General features: G+C 37.9%; 1 long non-coding RNA gene and 1 pseudogene across 1 annotated transcript; one reads left to right on the forward strand and one right to left on the reverse strand.

Annotated features, from left to right (window-relative positions):
- Positions 1-3,231: 3,231 nt before the first annotated feature.
- On the forward strand, positions 3,232-5,149 carry LOC146479493 (uncharacterized; annotated as a pseudogene).
- Positions 5,150-10,711: 5,562 nt separating this feature from the next.
- On the reverse strand, positions 10,712-12,401 carry LOC146479494 (uncharacterized). Its single transcript, XR_014864816.1, has 3 exons — positions 12,111-12,401; positions 11,147-11,526; positions 10,712-10,864 (listed from the first exon to the last, which is right to left on the reverse strand). It is a non-coding gene; the product is annotated as an uncharacterized LOC146479494 (long non-coding RNA).
- Positions 12,402-13,090: the final 689 nt, after the last annotated feature.

The raw sequence follows: 13,090 nt of genomic DNA on the forward strand, positions 1-13,090 counted from the left end.
TGTCAATAAGTGCACATATACCACTTTGTTTTATGAAAACACCAACAGTTCGATTACATCCTATCATAACACCATACCTGTCTTTGGTTAAGGACTGGCTCACATGTTCAATTAATTCACTGAACTGGTCCGCATCTCAGTAAACCCATATAATGGGGAAATAGACTCAATGCAGCATTCACCGCCAGCGGCATTCGCTACATCTTCGACATCAAGATACACTGCAGTGTCACCATATAGTTCATGATATAGTGCATTTCCTTTGCATATTGCATTGATAAATGAATTAGTCCATATTTGAGGCAGCTGTTCCCAAAGAAGAGAAATGTCGAGTTGTTTTTTGAAACAGTATGCCCCAAATTGTATTGCTATTAAAGTGCAAGCATTACTACCTTGCCTCCCTCCTATTGTTGACTGAGAGATCTCCAAGGGGAATTTATACTAACACAAGTTGTTATTTACACGGTTGCCTTTGACCTGGATGAAATGACTATTTACATGAGAATGTTCTCCATCTAAATTCAAAGTTACATCACTGTAGCCTGTCTCAGAGTTTTGGTTGACAACTACCTGCCCTTTCCTGTAATTGAACCTCCCAAGACCAGGCCCATAGTTTAAAGCTGAAAGATTCCCCCCACTGGTGTGCTTTAGAACACTAAAAACAGATTCTAAAGCACTCCCATTTATTCTCAATGGGCTTATTAAGTACTTCCCATCTGGAGACACATTCGTGAAAAACCATTCACAGAATGCAAGAACGCCATAGACAACAGTTTGCAGGAGGTCCCATGTCTGAAAAAAAAGTGGCATGTTGTTAGTGGTCATCAACGCAACATTGGTAGAGTATATTCAGCAGCAAGACACTGTCTTCTAGACGTCGCTGGATGAATTCGCTTACATTGACATTATTACAAAACTTTTGGCGACAACCTTCTGCTATTTGGCTGAGTATATTGCGGAGAAAAGTCTCGATGTTGTCTTCAGCATCCGCCATGTTTGCCTCATTTCTACCATGCATCCACTCATCCTCGTTTCCAGGACCTCTGAAGTGGTACCCAGTCTTCTTTTATAACAGATATCACAGACATTGAGTAATCTATACATGGGCTTGAAAATCATAACAGATATAACAGACATTGAGTAATCTATACGCGGGCTTGAAAATCATAATCTCTATCACGAGTGAACATTATATATCACAAGTTGTGACCTATATATCAAACGAAATGTTTTTATCACGAGTTGTAATGTATATATCAAGTGAAATAATGTTTTTATCACGAGTTGTAATATTTATATCAAGGAATGATTTATCACGAGGAGAATGATCTTTTTTGCCACATTTGGCGCCCCATAAATTAAGGATGAATTACATGATCAAACAATGTTGTTTCAAAGCAAAATTGATGCAGATTTCTAAATCAAAGCAATTCTTATAGCTTACCACCCCGTATGGTAGCCAGAGACCACCTGTTTCCTCTTTTACCAGTTACTAAAAAGCAAATGAATAAGCAATAAGCCAAACACATGCACCTGACCTGACCTATTTCTGTTACATTGTTAATGATCATAATCTACCTTTTGCTTAGTAGAGATTCATATTATTTGCTATTTAAAGTATTGAGACCAATGATTTGCTCTCAATTCTGTGTGATAGTTGATTTGGTATGTACCCTTGTCATTTATCACATAGTAGAAACTAATCTCAGCTCATAATCTAATTGTTAATGAGAGATACAACAACTTACCATTTCTTTGCTGTTCATTAAAGAAACTTACACGGTCCTTTTTCCACACTTATTCCAAGATATCACCAGAGGAATTTCCTTTGTTGTCATTTAATGGATTTCCTTCCATTACTATCTTTTTCAATTCGTCTTTCCCATCTTCTGAATCTTTGATGGCTTCTACAAGTAGACAAAGCTCAATGGATTGGTTCTCTGGAAGCTCAATTTTGGTCTTCTTGTAGAACCGGTGAACTCTCTTTTTAAGGCGCAGTCGGTCATTCTTCAGATGGGAATAGTGCTTCTGTTTGCTGCTTGGAGAGAGGTATTTGATGGGATACTTGCTCGAAGGGCTTTGACGTTTACATTTAGTTGGTGTATCTACATTGTTTTTTTCATTAATTCGTCGTTGAACATAGCTATGTGCTCTGAGATATTCTCCACAAACATGAAACCTTCTTGCATGAGACTCATCCTTACGTGCTTGGGAGCTTGGAACATGCCAAACTTTACAAGAAACTGCCTGCACAATCTTAACAGGGTCTGCTAGTACTCTCACATTTTTAGGAATATAACCCAGTTTTCCTTCAACATCTTCCAGACCAATTAGACCAGGACACAATGTGTGGTACTGGGTAAACCATCTAGAGACTAGAGAAAGCACTTCTTCACAACTGAAAGGCGAAAGTTTCTCTTTTGACACATCCTAAAATTCATAGATGGTTCTTGGCGTTTGCAAAGTCTTACCGCCTGGAAAGGTCCCGTTTCACTGCTGTACGTATGATCCTTAGATGGGTAAACTACTGACGCTGATGAACCAGGGATGTCATTGTCTTCTTCATAAAGAGAAATGGCGAGTAAGGATCGGTCAAGGAAATCACTTCGCAAATAAATCCAGATGTTTTCAAATTCCAACACCACTCGTCGAGTTGCCTTTGTTGTCTGCTCGATGAATCACCAGATTCCTTTTCATTACTGAGTTTTCCCTGGATTTTCTGTCTTAAGAGGCTCTTTATTGAGAGAGGACGTCCTTCAGAAGTCGAAGACGAGCTCGAAGTAGAGGCCGGAACATTGCCATCGTTGGAAGGCGTACAAGATCCAGAATCCTCGCTCTTTTTAGCAAACTTTTCCTGCTTCTGATCTCCTGAAAAAACTGTTTTGCCAAAATGCTTCATTTATACGTTGAAAGACGCTACCAGCAGCGGAAGCAAAGATAAAATCAACTTCTGCACAAGCTTTTTGCTAACATACACCGACACGCTGGAACATGGCGTAGAGCACACACAACAGTGTGTTTAGTATTCCTCAATTCAACTCTATTCATATAGTCGATACGAACGTGTAAACATGTAAAAGAACCAACAGGAAATGAACGAAAAACCTGTATCCCCTCAAAGACAAGACGCCTCTACAAGCCCAAATGTCTTCACGCGGACACAAACTTCCCGGCCATTTCCCATCACTTGTACATGAAGTACATGAAGATCGCAAAACACTGCATTGTATCATGGGTAGTTTATTAGGAAAGGGAGGAATCGACGAGAGCAAAATAAAGGACTTGGAACGGTGGAGTTGCGCTACCACCTCCTGGCCAAAACTATTGCCTTCTGTCCACCTTTTTTTTTTTTTTTGAATTTTTAGTTCCTGTTGCTGGTTATGGGCATCAGTGCCAGGGTGTCCAGTTGCTATTTTTTCCTATTTTTTCCTATTTTCTCCTATCGTTTAAATGAAACCTCCTATTTTTCCTATTTTTTAGCTGGTGAAGCCAATGTGTGTTACAAAATTGAAAATGAAATTATAGTTATGTGTTTCAGACGAAGATTCAGGATAAAGCAAGTAGTAAAATATCATTACTTTATATTTGTAAAATTTTCTTCTGCCCCATTGTACATTTATCTAGTAATGTACCTCACTTGACTATGTTCAACTGAACATAATGATGATATTCTGAATAAACCCATCGAAAAAGCATTTCGTTATCCCTAAATGTAGTTATTTTGAAATATTGTAAGCTTATGGGTAGATTCCCAGAGAAAGAAGCCTATGAAAAGATGTTTGGAAGTGACCTTGTAAGTATTGACTGTAGGGCAAACAATCAGCTATCTCATTCGCATATTTCAATTGGAGATGCAACTAAGAAAGCCTTAGCCCAACTCCAGCGAGAACGCCGAAAGTCTGTACTTCTTGGCAGCCGTGTATTTTATAGCACATCAGTCACATATTTACAGTCTCATGTCCCTCTTCAGAACACTTTCTTGAAAGTATTAGGATGTCTGAATCCTATGAAGAGAGAAAAGGCAAGCAGTGTGAAGGCAATTGAAACACTGGCAAAAAAATTGCAAAAAAAAATTGTGGCGTGTTCATTCTGTTGATCAAGAAGTTGAGCAGTTAGAAAAAGGGCAACGAGTTGACCGTTTCTGGCGAGCTGTATTCAGTCTTAAGTCTCTTGATGGGACTGGGCCACGATTTTCAGCTCTTCCAAAATTTGTCAAATTAGGGCTTATTCTTGTACAATCGAATGTTGAGTCACGAAGTGTTTCAGTGAATGCCCGTATTGTGACACAGGAACGAACGCTTCTTGGAGAAAGGACTATTGTTGGCCTTAGAACTGTGAAAGGTGCTGTCAAATTTGACGATCCTGAGAACTGCAGACCAGAGAAAATTCCCCTGACAGATGGCCTTTTAACTGCGGTGAGATCTGCACATATACATTATAGAAAGCGGCTTGAAGAAGTGGAAGCTGAGAAGAAGAAAAGGGATGCTGAAGATAAATTGAAAGCTGAAGAGGTGGAAAGAAAGAAGAGAGAGCAAGAGAAGCTAATGCAAGAGACCAGGTCGTTGAAAGAAAAGGGAGAGAGCCTAGACAGAAAGGAGCAGGAGGTAATGGAAGAAATGCAAACAGCTGATGAGATGTTGTCAGAAGGCACAGTTAAGTTACAGACTGCCCTATCTTCAGGTTCAAAGGTTGATTCACAAAGTGCGAAAGTTGCATACCTCATGATAGAAACAGCAAATTCAAATCAGGCACAGGCAAAGAGGAAGCTTGAAGCAGTGAGGGAAAAGCAAAAGGTGGTTAACACACACAAGCAGAAATTGCTGGACAAGGCACTACCAACTGGTGTTTCTGCTCCACCATCAAAGAAAAGAAAGTCAAATTAAAGGATGAACAGTTGTTTTATAGCAGAAGATGTTCACTGAGGATTTTGTTGCATTTGCTATTTGTAGCATTTAAACAAAATGATGTGTTAATATTGTTAACGCAATAAGAGATATAAAGATAAATAACTTTTAAAACCGAAATACTCGCTTTGTCGCATTAATTTTTATCATTGTTATGGACTAAAGTGGTGGATTGGGATAGCTGATGGGGTGCAGGGAGGCTTTCTTTGTCCATCAAAGTACTATTGATTCTCCTACTTTTTCCTATTTTTTTAATCCTGAGTTTCCTATTTTCCTATTTTTCTGAACAACCATGCCGCTGGACACCCTGCAGTGCAGCAAATTTCACCTGTGTGTACCTTGGGCATCTTGGTCACTCTCCTGCCCCCCCTTCACCCTTAAAGCATTTCAATATGTGTAACAACAGAACTAACAGTCTTGTCATAATACACCTGATTGAAGGGTATCACTACCTCCTTCATGAATCAGTGTCTGTTTTTAGTTTTGTTGTTTATTTTACCTTTAGATGAAAGAAAGTCATCTGTGCTTTGCAGAATTGACAGGGTCAGAAGTATAAAGTTACTAACTCTACTCATACGAGCACCATCACCACTGAGCTTAACTTTCACTTTCTCGCCTTCTTGAAGCAAATTTCATAGCGAGCGAACCCATATTAATTATGGTTTTCAACATACCTGTACTGTGCATTGACCTTGAAAATGCTGTCAGTGTTAGGTGTGAGCTGGGGGGGGGGGGGGAGCCATGCTTGGTCTTTTACATCTCAATAAAAGTCTGAAACCCAGTATGAAGGTGGAAATTTTGACAAAAAAAGTTAATGATATTGAATGTATGTTTGGCCTCCCTCCCCTCAGGCTCAAAATTGACCTTCAGGCTCCAGTTTTTGAAAAAACAGATAACTTAATCCAGCGAATGAATCGCTATCCAGCAGATAAATTGTTTGGGTTGGAGTACATTTTATCTGCTGGTTAGTGCTATCCATTCTTTCAACAACTGAAGCCAGGTGTATATTATGATGAGAGAGCTGATATGCATACCATGCTTTGAATCTGCTCAGCCAGTAGCTTTGAAAAGGAGTGTTGTGCTCCTGGGGCCATGCCTAGAGTTGATTTGATAATGCAGTCCTCATTAAGTGCATTCCTGCATTCCTTAAAGAGACATGACCTTAGCATTCCTTCATCCGTCATTGTCAACTCATGAATAAACTTGTTTCTAACCCCAAATTTATCAATGAGGTAGAGTATACTCTTCGCTGAGTTTGGAGTACTGTGTATTCTTGAGAGGCTGTTTGGTTGATAGTTTGCAGCTGTAGGCCAACAGGTAAGTTGGGTGGAGATTCAGTACGAGATGAAGAACTTGAAGTTATGGCTGCTATAACAGGTGAATTACCATGGGGTGGTGTTGCAGGAGAAGAAGAAGGGCAGTTGCAGTTATCAGATGCGTTGTAAACAAGAGGGGTGCTTCTTGTTGATTTTGATACCAAAGGGGATGATTGGCTTGCTGCATTAAAAGCAACAGCGTTTGTTTGGAAGCCTTCTGGATCCTTTAACTTCAGAGAGTCTAACTTCAGTCCAAACAAAGTACAAAAATGGAAAGCTTTCTGTGCCCTTGTTTTAAGGTCCTTGAGATTTCTGTTTTGGGTTGGGTTGTTGTAATCTTTGGGACTGGTGTGTCTCACCTTTTTGGACCGATCGTATTCCAACTGCTTTAGGTACTTCTTTATTAGTTCACTTTCCTCTTTGCATGACTGATGGCGGTCTTTCTCCTTCAGCACCTCTTTAACTAGCTTCTGTTTTTCTTTTTCAAGATCATGAAATTTTTGCTTCCAATTTCTTGCTTGGCAAAAGCCCCAGCTTTTGCTTTGATTTACAGACTTCTAATGTCCATTCGTCAACTATTATGACTTCATCTTTCAAAACAGCTATTTTTTTTATAGGAGGCAAATAATACCTTTCTCTGATTTGGACTACCCTTTTTGTTTAAAGCCTTCCTCTTGGTGTCTGTCAGGTTTCCGAGTTCGTACAACCTCGATTCCAGCCTGTTGCTGTTTCGATTCAATCTAAATGTGTTTCCCGGTATGTTGAGATTCATAAGGTCGATATACCAGACACCTGTTTGGTTGTCAGAGACCAGTTGCCTCCTCCAGGTAGCAAGAGAAGTTCTTACAATAATCTTTAGTGGTTATTTTGAACAGTTAACAAAAACCTATTTGGCTCAAAGCTTTAACAACTAAAACAAACTCTTCTTCTAAAGTAAAGGGAGTTTGTAATATGTAAGAAAAAGCCAAACCTTCAAATTTTCAAACTGTTACTACCTCATGAAGCTATACTCATTTCAGTCTTTTGCACTCATTGAAAAGCGTGTGTTCAAGGTTTTTCTAAATCAAAAACGTTTTTGTAACTAAAGGTTTCTCTAAATCAGCGAGAACATTTTCCACTGAAAGTGGAAGTGTGGTGCTTGCAAATCCAAGCAACAGGTGCTCCACTTACAGAAGCACATTCTTCTCCCTGCAAGCATTACCCTTTGGAAATTCCATGTTGAAACAATAGAAGCTCCCCAAAAGGGTAACAACTGCAGTGAGAATGTTAGATGGCCTTAATTAACAAACCACCATTCCTTCTAAGGCCAAGAAGAGTTCATTTAATGACTGCAAATCCGCGCTGCTGATAAGCCTCGGTAATGTTGATGACACAACAAGTTCGTTTACAACTTCAACAATATTCTCTTTCTCTAAAATTAAAAGAAAAGATGAATTAGCTTCCATTTTTATACAGAGAAAGATAATTAAACATAACCCATACAAAAATAAATGTGTGATCACATGTGTGATTTAAAGTGATCACATATGTGATCTCGTGTGTGATTTTCTATTAGAAGTGTGATTCACACTTTAAATCACACTTTTTCACACATCAAATCACACTTCTCTAATGTGTGATAGAAAGTGTGAAAAAAGTGTGAGAAGTGTGAAAAAAAACGTAAATCACATTTTTAATTTTTATAAAGTGTGATCTCATGTGTGATCACACTTATATCACACTTTATTACATTCAACAAAGTGTGATTTCATTCTTTATTACATTCAACAAAGTGTGTTTTCACTATATACAGAATATACACAATTTAATTACACAAAATTAGTTGATGACCAATCGCAAGACAATTAGTTAGAAGTTGTATTAAGGTTTGCCCATTAATTTTTTCATTATTTAAAAATGTCAGACAAACTACAATTATGAAGTCAAAACAGCAGCTTTTATTTTATTATGTACAACTTCCTAGCTGTTGGTCAATTTTGTTTTCTCCAGATCACTGCTTTAAAAAACTATCACAATAACAATATAAGACAGAAAAGTCCACAACTTAGCTGTTGTAGCTACAAATGTAATCTTTTTTCAACTGTCAAATCAGTCACTGTGTTCCTGTTTGAACTTGTATCTCCCATGCCTGAAACCCCGGCACTTGGTGTTCATGCTTTGCACCAGTTTTCCCCATTCTACCTCCAAGGTTTGATCCTTTTGAAGGGGCAAATGTCAAAATACTAAGCCTGTAATAATAATGGGAAAAGATGCAATAATTAATTGACATTGTTGATAAGAAGAGAGCGGTTTATGGTACATGATTATGTTAAAATAATATTAAGTCCTTTACAATTCTATTAGAACTGTGGGTGCCAGATTGTGTTAAGATTGGTAATGAATGGCTGTGTCCAACTGGAGGTTTAGTAGCAGTAAGCAACTAGGAATAATGCTAATGCTATAATTAATGTTACTGACACTTTATATATGGGTATTAAAATGGTATCAAATTAATTCCATATTTCATGACTGGAAGTTGTATTAAGGTTTGCTCAGTAACAAACTGACATGTATTCAGACTATGAAAATAGGATTCCAGTTATCTATGCAGTGCAGGTTGAATTCTTAGAGGACAACAGTAATCATTGCTGTCAGAACTGGAAATAATTACTGGATTTGTTTTTGGTGAACTTAAACAGTTGAATCTCAGTATTATTAACCTTTGTATCAGGATGGCACATCTCTATACTTATAACTTAGTGAACATTAATAAAAATACAACTAAAAAATTAAAAAGGTATTAAATTAGCAAGTAAACTTACTTTTTTATTGCCATTAACTTGTTGTTGTCCAAAGCGCCTTCTGATTTGGACTGCTTCGAGCCTTCCACAGTAGACTTTGCTAGCACGTCACCGGAGAAGAGTTTTTCAAGCAGCATCAGTGCCATTTTGTTAAGTGAACTTGCACCTTTCAGGCCCTTAAGGATTTGAGCATTGATGGTGACTCCATAAATAGGGTCACCGACAAACAAACTGCCCTGGCTCGTTGACAGATTTGAGATTTCTGCCAATGGTTTCACTGAAAAAAAAACCAAATAATTTTGTTTTAGAATAAGGCTTATTTAAGATGTTGCAGATGCACATAAATGGATGTGTTAGTTGGAAAAAGGCAGTTTTCCAAGAAACTGCAGGCTCTATAATGCAGCGCATTATTAACACTGCAATGAACGACTGGTTATTAAACTAAAACAGGAATGAGTTTTATCAACCCAGTGATTTCATGTGATAAAAAACACACCTTTTAGGGGCCGTTCAGGTGCGTCAATCTTTGCAGGTGTTGATGCTGCATTTCATTTGACATCTTATACCAAAGGTGTAAAACTATTTAACCTGCAATACGTATTTTGATGGAGATCTTTTTTAAGAATATGCATATTTTAGGAAACAATAACTTCAGTGATGAAGTGGCTTTGCAATTCGAGAAAGAAATACACATAGCTACGATTCACTGCCAGGATTTCCTTACTGGTTTAAAAAGCTCTTTTACCTGCTGTGGTGGAAACAAGTGAGAACATTGCTAGAAACATTTTGGCACTAATTTGCAGATGGTTATTACCAGGGGTTATAGTCAGTCTTTGGCACAGGCTAAGACAATAATAATTGCTAATGGATGGTCCTTTAGTTGTCGAAAAAAATGTGAAGGACCCAGACCTGCCAACTATCCCGGTTTCCCGGTTAGAGCACTAAATCTCCCGGGAAATTTCTACCGTGGCCTTTTTCAAATTTTTTCCATTAGTTTTGTTTTTTTCAGGATGCTAAAAAAGAAAATAAAAGAAGAAGTGGATTACGTGTTCGTATTTGAGCTGTTCTCTGTTGGAAAATGTAAAACAGAGCAATCAAATTGAAATATATTTAACTAGTATTGGTCAGAAATCAACCAATCAAATCGCCCAATACATGGTAGGTAAATGCTGTTCTAACCGAGAGATGTCGGGAACATTCAGAAGGTCTTCGGGTGATTTTCAGAGAGTACTCAGAAATTGTTGAAAATGATATTCTTAAATGATTTCTAGATGTCTCCAGATTTTTGTACTTCGGGGGTTGGCAGGTATGAGGACCTACAGAGTGGATCTCAGCATTTGTTGACCAACTCATTCAGCCAACGGCACAAAAACAAAATTTGTATTTTAAGGATACAATAGACTTTATCAGTAACTTTACTGAGAAGACTAAACTGCCAAATGATATTATTTTCATGGGCAAAATATGGAGAGAGATACTTACAGTAGCAACTGTTATTGTGGAAAAAGCAACTCATACAGAACCATCATCTGGTGGAAGTATTGATATTTTATGTATGATCATGACTTTAATTCATTTTTTGGCTCCTAAAGGAGCCGTTTTGTAGTAGGCCACTGAATGTTAATGTCAGTGTCCTGATGCCCTTCCCTCTCACCTGATTACTGCTGGAAGAACCATCTGTAAATGGCTTATGTAACGTTGGCACTTCTCTGGAGCTCTTCTTTGTTGCGCGGTTTTACTTTAGTCTGCAAGGAGTGCTTCAGTTCATTCCAAAGCATTTCAATGGGATTCAAGTCTGGGCTTTCAGCTGGTGTAGGCCAATAGTTGACACCATTCTCCCTGATAAATGCCATTGCTAATCGACCTGGAAAAAAATACCACCACATAAGTTGCTGAGAAAATTTTACACTTTTGAAGCTGTGACTATGGATGTTTTAAAGGTGACAAAAATTCAAATCTTGATCGAACAAATTGATTTGTTTTCAGTTTTAGTTATCCTTGACAATGGCTTATTCCGTTTAATCTCGAAGCCAATTTTAATGTGAAAACAGTCTTAATAGTTGGAATAAGCCTAAGGGATAAAGTTGGTCCTGAATGTTAAATGAATGAATTGGTAGTAGTTTGCTCATGTGTCACGAATTCTTACTTTTGTGTTTTGGGTCGTTGTCTCGTTGGAACCGATATCCATTCGGGAAGGTCTGGTTGACAAAAGGAAAAAGGATATCGCGAAGGATGCTATCGACGTAAAAATCGGATTTCATTATGCCGGTGAAGATGACAATCGGCGTCGCACCGCGTTTTGATATCCCGGCCCATACGTGCACCTTGTATGGATGCTTCACTTTTGGCTTTAATTTTGTTGGCATACCCTCTTTCCTTATGCAAATTCTGGCATGACATTCAATCCAAATGCTGGATTGATGATAGGGGTGCTTCTAACAGTTTATAATGTTGCTATGGTAACCTATAAGTGAAAAAAAAATTCATAACTTGTTCACCTAAAATTCGTTGTAGTTTTGCCCGTATCTGTAAAAAAAAAACATACTAGTATATGTGTTTATATGTGAAGGGATATAACACAATGCAATGTAATAGACATCATTTATAGAGAGCTATACTTGACAGTAACCTAGAGGTACTTATGACTAAACAAAAAGGGTGTTAACTTTTATATGTATTGTCCTCACGGACAGGGACACCATTGAAAATTCTGTGCAAACTCATGTTCTGTTACTCTCTGTCCATTCAGCTTGCAAATGTATGCTAGAATTTGGCAGTATGATGTAAGGAAAAATAAAAAAAATAATTTTCCCTTCAATATTATCAAGCCTGTACTTGTGCATTCGCCATACACATAACAGGAGGCAACCACAACAGTAGTCACTCTCATCATACATGGGTGTAGAGACTTCAGTTACACTGAGGCCATGCATGAATTATTACCGGTATGTCATCCATGACTAGGCTATCATATGTTTAAATAACCTAAACTTGCTATGATTACATATGTATACATCCATCACACATAAAAGTCTTTGAATAATCTGTTTGAGCACTTTTAAAATTGATTTTTCTTCTGCAGTGTTAAAAAGATATCAAGAAAGGCTTACCTCACTACCATTGCCATTCTCTAAAGGAGGATAGTCTTTGAGCAGTTTCTACACTCTTACATTATTTGTCAAGATGTCTCTTCTACTTAAAAGAAAAGCGGCATCCATGAGCATATGACGTGCTTTTAGGTCTGGTGACCCTTTACGGCAAGTTTCTTGCAATTGCTGTATTTGCTCCTCCAGGACCAGGTATGATACTCACTTTCATAACTTATTTCTTACCACGTGGCTTTCCCTTTAAACTTCCCTAAGTCTAATCCTCTGACTGATACAGCTGCTTGCTGACTTTGGAGGCAGGTTTTTTTGACCAGATTTGCTTGAGTTTAAAGTTGAAATTAAAAGACAAAACTTTGTTGAAATCTGTTAATTATTATAATCCATTATCCCTTGCATATCTCAAATATCAGAAACTGGAGAATACCCACAGGAATATTAAAAACTCTCCTGTGAGTGATATATCAGCAGATAATAAGTGCAGCTGAGTGAAGACTGCACAAAAATGAACAGTTGGCAAAGCTTCGAGGCAAACTGTGAAAGGCCAATGTAATTGTCAGGATTTCGTTCTCATACTCAAATGTTGGAGCTACACTACATGTCTCCATTATTAAATTACTCAGGAAGTGAAAGGGTTAAGGTAACCATCATCAAAGAAATAAAGTCTAATTAATTTTTACAAACAATGTATGGAAATCAGAAAGGAAAATTTGTCTAGTGACATCAGGGCTAAAGGTTAAAGGTCTGGAATTATAAAAATACTTACATGGCCTGTACCAATTGACCCAACATTTATACCTTTGTATTTACCCTTAAAGCAACTCCCAAATGTAATCTTTGTTAGAACATTGTCCTCTTCTTGTTTGATCACCCGTGTTTTGTGCAATAGAATATGTCAAACACTTCACCAGGTAATCGATGACTTTCTGAGAGACAATTGAGCTGTTTTGCAAATTTACTGTGTTGACTGAGATTGTAGAGCCGTG

Source organism: Pavona decussata, unplaced genomic scaffold, assembly GCF_977016875.1.
Source record: "Pavona decussata unplaced genomic scaffold, jaPavDecu1.1 SCAFFOLD_58, whole genome shotgun sequence".
NCBI classification, from domain to species: domain Eukaryota; kingdom Metazoa; phylum Cnidaria; class Anthozoa; order Scleractinia; family Agariciidae; genus Pavona; species Pavona decussata.